This window comes from Lepus europaeus, chromosome 7 (assembly GCF_033115175.1).
Source record: "Lepus europaeus isolate LE1 chromosome 7, mLepTim1.pri, whole genome shotgun sequence".
NCBI classification, from domain to species: Eukaryota; Metazoa; Chordata; class Mammalia; order Lagomorpha; family Leporidae; genus Lepus; species Lepus europaeus.
This window is the reverse complement of record NC_084833.1, coordinates 131,031,529-131,042,279: the sequence shown is the minus strand read 5'-3', so window position 1 is coordinate 131,042,279 and position 10,751 is coordinate 131,031,529. Positions and strand designations below refer to the sequence as shown.

The 10,751-nt window shown below is 39.8% G+C and overlaps 1 pseudogene; it reads right to left on the bottom strand.

Moving 5' to 3' along the window:
* Positions 1-8,640: 8,640 nt before the first annotated feature.
* Positions 8,641-10,751, bottom strand: part of LOC133764039 (NIF3-like protein 1) — a 75,517-nt pseudogene continuing 73,406 nt past the window's right edge.

Genomic DNA, 10,751 nt, shown 5'->3' with positions numbered 1-10,751 from the left:
ATTTTTATTTATTATTTTTATTTATTTTATTTTACTTTATTTAAATTAGAGAGATGCAGAGGCAGAGAGAGAGGGACAAAGGTTTTCCATCTTCTGGTTTACTCCCCAGATGGCTGCAATGGCTGGAGCTACCCCAAACTGAAGCCAAGACCTGGGAGCCTCTTCCAGTTATCCCACATGGGTGCAGGGGCCCAAGGACTTGGGTCATCCTCTACTGATTCCCCAGATGTTAGAAGAGAGCTGGATCAGAAATGGAGCAGTCGAGACTCAAACCAGCTCCCATAAGGGATGTCGGCAATGCAGGCAGCAGCTTTCCCTGCTGGGACACAGTACCAGCCCCTCTATTGTCTGTTTTATGGAAATATATATATTTAAGGGATATTAGAAGGTCATTCAGGCCCTTCCTACAAACCATTTTGAAATAATGATTGACCACATAGGCCCTCCCTACAACACATTTTGAAATAATGATTGACAGTCTATAAGACTGTTTCCAAAGGTAGAGAGCTGCAGTATTGCAAAGGATAAAGTAATAGGACACAGGTCATTTGTGCAGATTGCCAAAATTAACCATAAATTGACCATTTCTATTTTAGGGTTTTCCTTTTTTATTTAAATTAGAAATAATCTCTAATAATTTGTGATATACTTGATTTATTTTTGAGTTTTCTTCTTACAGATACAATGCACTTATAAGATGTAGAGGGGCTGGTACTGTGGCACTGGCACCCCATATGGGCACCAGTTGTAGCACCAGCTGCTGCTCTTCTGATCCGGCTCTCAGCTATGGCCTGGGAAAACAGTAGAAGATGTCTCAAGTGCTTAGGCCCCTTCACCCAAGGAGGGACAAAGAAGAAGCTCCTGGTTCTTGGCTTCAGATCAGTGCAGCTCCATCTGTTATAGCCATTTGGGGAGTAAACCATCAGATGGAAGACCTTTATTTCTGTCTCTTCCTCTCACTGTCTATAATTCAACCTCTCAAATAAATAAAATCTTAAAAAAGAAGATGTAGAGAAGTACTGCAATTAAATGCAATAGTACACTGCTAAATATACAGTTAGCATTAAATTTTTGTTAAGAAAGGGATGAGCTTGGCTTTATGTGTCTTGCTTAGAGCAGAATTTTTATGACTGAATTTGAGATAATTAAAAATTAGTTTTATAATTGAAACATTGACCATTTTTACGGCTGCAGCCTCCCCCTCACACTCTGTATCCCTATGCAGATAGTCCACATGAGGGTACAACCAAAAGTGGCCTGCATATCTGGAGTAATGCAAATCTGCCCTTTGCTTAAACCAGGAGATTGATCAACTGGAGTCCTTTATGATTCTTTTTGCATTTTTTGTAGAGTGAAATATGGTGATTTGGGAAAAGTATCTTGTCTTCTAGTAGATGATTCCAATTGTCTTTCTTATCCGTCTACCTGGCATCACAGGTGATTCCCAAGACAGGTATTGGGCTCTATGGAAAAAAAAGTGGCCACTTCAGAGTTGATGTATTTCTCCTGCAAAATTGGAGAAATATTTTGCAAGAAGCAGTTCATGGAGGATGTATACTTCCCTAGAAATGAGACTGAAGTGATTCCCTTTATTTACCCCTCCCTGAGCTAGGTCCTGAGGTTCATTGACCAGGGCAAGAATGCTAATATTTATAGGCCAATTATGAATGATCCATGTTTGTCTTACACATGAGATGTCTACAGATCTGTTTGTCAAGGCCTTTAAGATAAAATAAGAAAATTTTGCAACAAAAGAGAAGGTTGGCATTGCCTGTTGCCTTGGTCTAGTGTCTGTGCATTTATTACTCACTTAGTTCTCTGACTCCTATTGTGCGCATCTCCTAATGGTTCTTTTTTGGCCATTCCTGTGTCCAGATTCCTTAATGGGTGACAATCTTTGACCAGACTTCCAGTCTGATAACTCAGCCCAAATTGGAGTTGACTAGTTTGTGTACCCACTTCAGGAATAAGGTGGTCCAAAACTGCCAATGACCAATGACTGGGCTGTCTTTATGCTCACTCAAGAGATAAGACTCTGGGCACAGGTCCCAAGTGGCTTTGCTTGGCCCTTGGTGACCAGGCTGATTCTCAGGTAGGCAGGGAACTTGTTGGCTCACAGAAGTCTATGGATTTCTGTTTTGCACTCATCTGCAAAACATTTGAAAGATTTCTCTTGGATCTCAAAAGTCCTGAGTAGGGAGTTTTATTTTGTATTGAGATGTGTCTTTATAAAGACAAGTGTCACTGAAGACTGTGTATCATCCTCAGAATTAACTGAACTCACCCAGGCCTGGGTAGAGTTCTGGGATCCTGGCTTCAGGCTGAACATTGCCTGCTGTTGTGAGCATTTGAGGATGTACCAGAAAATGGAAGGTATCTCACTCCCTCTCCATCTCAAATAAAATGAAAAACAGATAAAAACTGGGAAAAATGTGTTTTGCCTTGTGTCCTAAGGAAAAAGTAATTACTGTTATTATAGGTAGAACTCATTTGTACACTTCAAAAATACTCATAGATCTCGGTTAAAGGCTTGGTGATCACTGCTGGCTGGGCGGCCTACTGAGCTCCCATTCTGTAATGCATCCCCTTCCATCATCTGCAGTTCACTTTGGGTGCTCATAAAACACCAAACTGCCTCCTGGCTTTGCATCCCTGTGTTCTTTATACATAGATTGGCCATAATCTCATTTTCTTTAGCAGCATGCTAATTTTTATGAGTATTTCCCAGGCAAAGAATAATGGGAACATTGATTTTCTCTGAGCTTTTGCCCTAAGTGGTTTATTTTATGCAATTGATTCTGGGTGATGTGTAGAACTTTGCTGGACTAGAAGTTGTGGTGCAGAAGTTGAAATTAGAGAAATAGGGCTATCACTGCCACTTCCACTGTGCCCCACCCTACAACCTATGCCTGCCTTTGGATTCTGTTTTTATAGGTGTTAGAATGAGGCAGTAGAGATTCAATAAAGGAATACATTTTCAATGGTTAAACATTTTTATTTTTATTAATACAAAGAGAACAGATTGCATAAGAATAATTACAGAAGAACATAATCGTACTTCTCTATTTCCTCCTCCTTTCTTCCTTTCTCTTTTTAAGGACTTAATAAGCTGGCTTTTTTTCCCTAACCTAGTCTTTGCCCCTTCACCTCCAGCCTTCCTGTCCATTTGTTCCTACTTTACAATCTGGTACTTTAAACTTTTCCCCCTTCTTTCATGCATGTTTTGCCTACTCCTACCCCAATTCCAAAGAAGAAAAAATGAATAAAAATCATGAGATATTGATTCAAAGACAGGAATCTTATCCCGAAATACAGAAAAAAGTTACCTCAATTTTATTAACAATTTATTTATTGATTTACCTTTCTGGAAGAGGCAGCTGGAAGTTCTGCGAAGTCTGCCCTTAGAATGTCAGGAGATCCAGAGATATTGGATACACTCTTTACAGTCTGTTTTATTGTGAGAGATATTGTTCCTCTTGCCTGTGGCAGAAAAAATGAGATTTCAATGATTTTTTTCTGCATTACTAATTTTTATGATGAGTCTCTTCTTTTTTTTATCTTTTTTAAACTTTTATTTAATGAATATACATTTCCAATGTATAGCTTATGGATTACAATGGTTTCCCCCTCCTATAACTTCCCTCCCACCCGCAACCCTCCCCTCTCCCGCTCCCTCTCCCTTCCATTTGCATCAAGATTCATTTTCAATTCTCTTTATATACAGAAGATCAATTTAGTATAAAGATTTCAACAGTTTGCACCCACATAGAAACACAAAGTGAAACATACTGTTTGAGTACTAGTTATAGCATTAAATCAAAATGTACAGCACATTAAGGACAGAGATCCCACATGAGGAGCAAGTGCACAGTGGCTCCTGTTGTTGACCCAACAAATTGACACTTTAGTTTATGGCGCCGGTAACCATCCTAGGCTGTCGTCATGAGTTGCCAAGGCTATGGAAGCCTTCCAAGTTTGCGACTCTGCTCACGTTTAGACAAGGTCATAAAAGACAGGGTGAGGATAGTAACCAATGATCCTAAGAGTGGCATTTACCAGGTTTGAACAATTATACAGCATTAAGTGGGGAAGAGGACCATCAGTACACACAGGTTGGGAGTAGAGCCATTGTTGGTAGAGTTATGATTACAAAGGAATGAGGCCCAAGTGCACTAGACAGGGCCAACAACAACAACAAATACTAAAAAGGATAAAGTTTTACATTGTACATCTAGAGCCAGGACAAGAGCTGATCAGGTCATAGTTTCTTATAGTGTCCATTTACTTCAACAGGTTTCCCTTTGGTGCTCAGTTGTCGCCGATCAGGGAAAACAAATGAAATTTGTCTCTTTGGGACTGGCTTAATTCACTCAGCATGATGTTTTCCAGATTGCTCCATCTTGTTGCAAATGACTGGGTTTCATTGTTTCTTACTGCTGTATAGTATTCTATGGAGTACATGTCCCATAATTTCTTTATCCAGTTTACTGTTGATGGGCATTTGGGTTGGTTCCAGGTCTTAGCTATTGTGAATTGAGCTGCAATAAACATTAATGTGCAGATGGCTTTTTTATTAGCCATATGGGTTGTATGGTAGGGTTATGTTCAGGTTTCTGAGGAATCTCCAGACTGACTTCCATAGTGGCTTAACCAGTTTGCATTCTCACCAACAGTGGGTTCGTGTCCCTTTTTCCCCACATCCTCTCCAGCATCTGTTGTTGGTAGATTTCTGAATGTGAGCCATTCTCACTGGGGTGAGGTGAAACCTCATTGTGGTTTTGATTTGCATTTCTCTGTTTGCTAGTGATCTTGAACATTTTTTCATGTGTCTGTTGGCCATTTGGATTTCCTCTTTCAAAAATGTCTATTGAGGTCCTTGGCCCATCTCTCAAGTGGGTTGTTTGTTCTGTTGTTGTGGATTTTCTTGATTTCTTTGTAGATTCTGGTTATCAACCCTTTATCTGTAGTATAGTTTGCAAATATTTTTTCCCATTCTGTCGGTTGCCTATTCACTTTCCTGACTGTTTCTTTGGAAGTACAGAAACTTCTCAATTTGATGCAATCCCAAATGTTAATTTTGGTTTTGACTGCCTGTGCTCCTGGGGTCTTTTCCAAGTAGTTTTTGCCTGTACCTATATCTTGCAGGGTTTCTCCAATGCTCTCTAATAATTTGATGGTTTCGGGTCGTAGATTTAAGTCTTTAATCCATGTTGAGTGAATTTTTGTGTAAGGTGAAAGGTATGGGTCTTGCTTCATGATTCTGCACGTGGAAATCCAATGTGCCCAGCACCATTTATTGAATAGGCTTCCCTTATTCCAGGGATTACTTTTGAATCTTTGATCAAATATAAGTTGGCTGTAGATGTTTGGATTGATTTCTGGTGTTTCTATTCTGTTCCATTGGTCTATCCTTCTGTTTCTGTACCAGTACCATGCTGTTTTGATAACAACTGCCCTCTAGTATGTCCTGAATTCTGGTATTGTGATGCCTCCGGCTTTGTTTTTGTTGTACAAGATTGCTTTGGCTATTCGAGGTCTTTGTGTCTCCATATGAATTTCAGCATCATTTTTTTTCCAGATTTGAGAAGAAAGTCTTTGGTATCTTGATTGGTATTGCATTGAATGTATAAATTGCTTTTGGGAGAATAGACATTTTGATGATATTGATTCTTCCAATCCATGAGCATGGAAGATTTATCCATTTTTTGGTATCCTCTTCTATTTCTTTCTTTAAGGTTTTCTAGTTTTCATCGTAGAGATCTTTAACGTCTTTGGTTAAGTTTATTACAAGGTATTTGATTGTTTTTGTAGCTATTTTGAATGGGATTGATCTTAGAAGTTCTTCCTCAGTCAATGCATTTCCTGTGTATTCAAAGGCTGTTGATTTTTGTGCATTGATTTCATATCCTGCTACTTTGCCAAACTCTTCGATGAGTTCCAATAGTCTCCTAGTACAGTTCTTTGGGTCCCCTAAATAAAGAATCATATCATCTGCAAAGAAGGATAGTTTGAGTTCTTCCTTCCCAATTTGTATCCCTTTAATATCTTTTTCTTGCCTAATAGCTCTGGCTAAAACTTCCAGAACTATATTGAATAGCAGTGGTGAGAGTGGGCATCCCTTCTGGTACCAGATCTCAGTGCAAATGCTTCCAACTTTTCCCCATTCAATAGGATGTTGGCCGTGGGTTTTTCATATGTTGCTTTGATTGTATTGAAGAATGTTCCTTCCATACCCAGTTTGCTTAGAGTTTTCATAATGAAAGGGTGTTGTATATAATCAAATGCTTTCTCTGCGTCTATTGAGAGAATCATATGGTTTTTCTTCTGCAGTCTGTTAATGTAGTGTATTACATTGATTGTTTTGCGAACGTTGAACCATCCTTGCACACCAGGGATAAATCCCACTTGGTCTGGGTGGATGATCTTTCTGCTGTGTGATGCATTCTATTGGCCAGAATTTTATTGAGTATTTTTGCGTCTATGTTCATCAGGGATATTGGTCTGTAATACTCTTTCAATGCTGCATCTTTTTCCGGCTTAGGAATTTAAGTGATGCTGGCTTCATAGAAAGAATTTGGGAGGATTCCCTCTTTTTCGATTGTTTTGAATAGTTTGAGAAGAATTGGAGTCAGTTCTTCTTTAAATGTCTAGTAGAATTCAGCAGTGAATCCATCTGGTCCTGGGCTTTTCTTTGTTGGGAGGGCCTTTATTACTGTTTCAATTTCTGTGTCAGTTATGGGTGTGTTTAGGTTTTCTATGTCTTCCTGGCTCAATTTAGGTAGGTTGTATGTGTCCAAGAATCTATCCATTTCTGATAGATTTCCCTGTTTGCTGGCATACAAGTCCTTGTAATAATTTCTGATGATTCTTTTTATTTCTGTGGTGTCTGTTGTTACGTTTCCCTTTTCATCTCTGATCCTATTGATTTGGGTCTTTTCTCTTCTTTTTTTAGTTAGTTCGGCCAATGGGGTGTCAATTTTGTTTATTTTTTCAAAAAACCAGCTCCTCGTTTGGCTGATTGTTTGTAATGTTTTTTTGGATTCAATCCTGTTGTTTTCTTCTCTGATTTTAATTATTTCTCTTCTCCTACTGGGTTTGGGTTTGATTTGCTGCAGATTTTCTAGATCCTTGAGATGACTTGAAAGCTCATCTATTTGGTGCCTTTCCAATTTCTTGATGTAGCCACCTATTGATATACACTTTCCTCTTAACACTGTTTTTGTTGTATGCCAGAGGTTTTGGTATGTTGTGCTTTTATCCTCATTTACTTCCAGAAAATTTTTGATTTCTCTTTTAATTTCTTCTATGACCCATTGTTCATTAAGGAGCATATTGTACAACCTCCATGTGTTTGCACGTGTTCTAGGGATTCCCAAGTTGCTAATTTCCAATTTCATTCCTTTGAGGTCTGAGAAGCTGCATGGTATGATTCTAATTCTTTTGAATTTGCTGAGACTTGCTTCATGGCCTAGTATGTGGTCAATCCTAGAGAAGGTTCCATGTACTGCTAAGAATGTAAAGTCCTTAGATGTAGGATGAAAAGTTCTGTAGATATCTGTTAGATCCATTTGGGCTATAGTGTCATTTAAATCTACTGTCTCCTTGTTGATCTTCTTTCCTGATGATCTGTCTATCTCTGAGAGTGGAGTATTGAATTCCCCCAGTACTATTGTATTGGTGTCTAAGTCTCCCTTTAAGTCCCTTAACAAGTCTTTTAAATAAATTGGTGCCCTGTAATTAGGTGCATATACACTGATAATCGTTATATCTTCCTGTTGAATGGATCCCTTAATCATTAAATAGTGCCCCTCTTTGTCTCTCCTGACAGTTTTTGTGGTAAAGTTTATGTTGTCCGATATTAAGATGGCTACGCCAGCTCTTTTTTCATTTCTGTTGGCATGGTATATCTTTTTCCAGCCTTTCACTTTCAGCCTGTATGGATCATTGTTGGAAAGATGAGTTTCTTGTAAGCAGCAAAAAGATGGGTTTTGTTCTTTAACCGAATCAGCCAATTGGTGTCTTTTAACTGGACAGTTCAGGCCATTAACATTCAATGTGACTATTGAGAAGGAGTAACTTTGCCCTGTCATTTCCAAAGATTTTTTCTAATATATGGTTTGAGACTCCTGTGATCTTTTGCTGTGAGGTTTCCTTCCTTTATCTTCTTTCATATTGGTTACCGTGTTTCTGTATGTAAGACATCTTTAAGCATCTTTTGCAGGGCTGGACGAGTGGCAACAAATTCTTTCAGTTTCTGTTTGCTGTGAAAGGTCTTTATTTCACCAGCCGCCGTGGCCGCCATCGCCACTGGCCTTCACCTTCATTGCGCCAAGGTGGCTTTCATTGGAGCCCCGGACTTGCGCACATGTTAGACTCCTTGGTCCGTGTTACAAGACAGGTTGGGTGGGTAGCCGACATAGCCACAGACCCCATGCGCTCGCTCGCGCGCGTGCTGAGAACACTGCGTGGATCCCCCCCCCCCCAGCTCCCGGAGAGGGCAAGGGGGGGACACGGAGGCGCATGATGCACTGTGGCAGACTTCTCCCCTGAGCCGGATGGCGGGACACGCCCGGGGCGCACTGGGGACAGTCCGCCCCACCCCCGCCCTGCGCGAGGTGGAGTCGAGGGCTGGGAGAGCGGTCATGCCATGGGAGGGGCGGCCCGGCCCCCCAGATGAGCCTCTTCTTTATCAATGGATAGAGACCTGTCAAATGTACTATAAGCAAAAAATTTCACAGACACAACTGCTTCCAGAGGAGATGCATGCCTCTCCATTCCCACGTGGCCTTCCCCTGAGATCTCCAGGTGGCTTCTCTTGGTCTCCTGAAAGCAAAGAGAAGATTCCAACCACAGAAAAAGTTCACTATGACTGTGGTGTTGTTTCTTGAAGTTCCTGTCCAAAAAGTAATCATTTAAGAACACCAGGGGCATTTTATTAGTTTCATAGGACTCTCTTCTTCCTGGCTTTACTGGAGAGAAAAAATAACCAAAGTTGAAACATAATTCTAGGCAAAGAACAATTATTTATCTGCAGAACAAAAATCTTCATATTTTTCTGCACAGTGTTAGTCTTACATGGGTTAGAAAGAAAAAATACCATTTAATGTCTTAGATCTCTCTAATGTTAAAAAGTGCTCTTATAAACTCCAAAAGCACTAACATTGTGCATTTCTGGATGATATGAAAATTCTAAATTTGAAATCAATTACATTGATTGGCTTTGCAGAGTAGGAAGAAAATAATTGGTTTATTATTTATATAGAGAGACTATGAAAGAAGCTATTCATTGGTACCAAATGTCTATGATAAGCTTTAGTGTTTATGAAACCATGATTCACTTTATTTTATGAGCTATGTCCACTTGAAATTGTCAAAGGAAACATAAAATAGTGGTTGCAATTCACTTTAACAGATTTTTTGAAAGATTTTATTTATTGAATTGAGAGGTAGAGTTATAGACAGTGAGAGGTAGGACAGAGAAAAAGGTTTTCCACCCATTGGTTCACTCCCCCAAATGGCTGCAACAGCCAGAGCTGCTTGATCCAAAGCCAGGAGCCAGGTGGTTCTTTCCAGTCTCCCATGGGTGCAGGGGCCCAAGCACTTGGGCCATCTTATACTGCTTTCCCAGGCCATAGCAGAGAGCTGGATTGAAAGAGGAGCAGCTGGGACTAGAATCGGTGTCCATATGGGATTCTGGTGCTGCAGGTGGAGGATTAACCTACTGCACCATGGCACTGGCCCCACAATTCTCTTGAAAACAGAAACATTTATTCCTGAGTATTTTACTTTTCATATATTTATGAGAAGATGATGTCTGATTTCTTTTGGAGTTCTCTTTCGTCCTTTGATTATTTTCTATGACTAGTTTCTTAAAAGGACTTGCATTGTTAACATCTACAGTTAGGCCAATGAAGTCCTGACAGGGCACATATGTCTCTAGAATTAGAGGAGTGCTCATCATTCTCATACTGTGTTCTGTTGCTGTTCAGCCTGTGACAGTGAGACATGTAAATAAAAAACCAGAAATTCAGCATGTGGTTACCCCACAAGGAATCTTATCTTGTCTCCATCTGAATAATTTTGATAGCCAGGTGTTTTTAAGTTGCTAAATATTCTCCTAGTTTGTATTTATTTAAAGACTATTAACTTAGTACCACAATTTTTGTTACAGTAATTTGATTGCATATAAGGAGTTTATAAATTCATACCTTGACTAGAAGTTTTACTTTGAAACATTCACAGACTAGCAGAAGTCATAAACCATTAACCCTCATTTTTCTAAAATAAGAGGTTGTTATGGATATGAGTATATAAAGAGTATATTTTTTAAGATTTTATTTATTTATTTGAGGTAGAATTACAGAGAGAAAGGTTTTCCTTCCATTGGTTCATGCCCCAGATGGCTGCAATGGCCAGTGCTGCACCCATCGAAAGCCAGGAACCAGCTGCTTCTTCCTGGTCTCCCATGCGGGTGCAGGGGCCCAAGCACTTGGGCCATCTTCCACTGCTTTTCCAGGCCATGGCAGAGAACTGGACTGGAAGAGGGGCAGCCAGGACTAGAACCAGCACCCATATGGGATGCCGGCCCCACAGGCAGAGGATTAACCTACTGCACTGCAGCACCAGCCCCAAGTACATGAAGAATTTAGAACAGAAAATTTACCAACTTCATGGAGTTTATCTCCCTTTCAAAACTTTTAATAACCTTTGGGATGCAAAATGCTAATTTAAGGTACTGTAATAAAATTCAC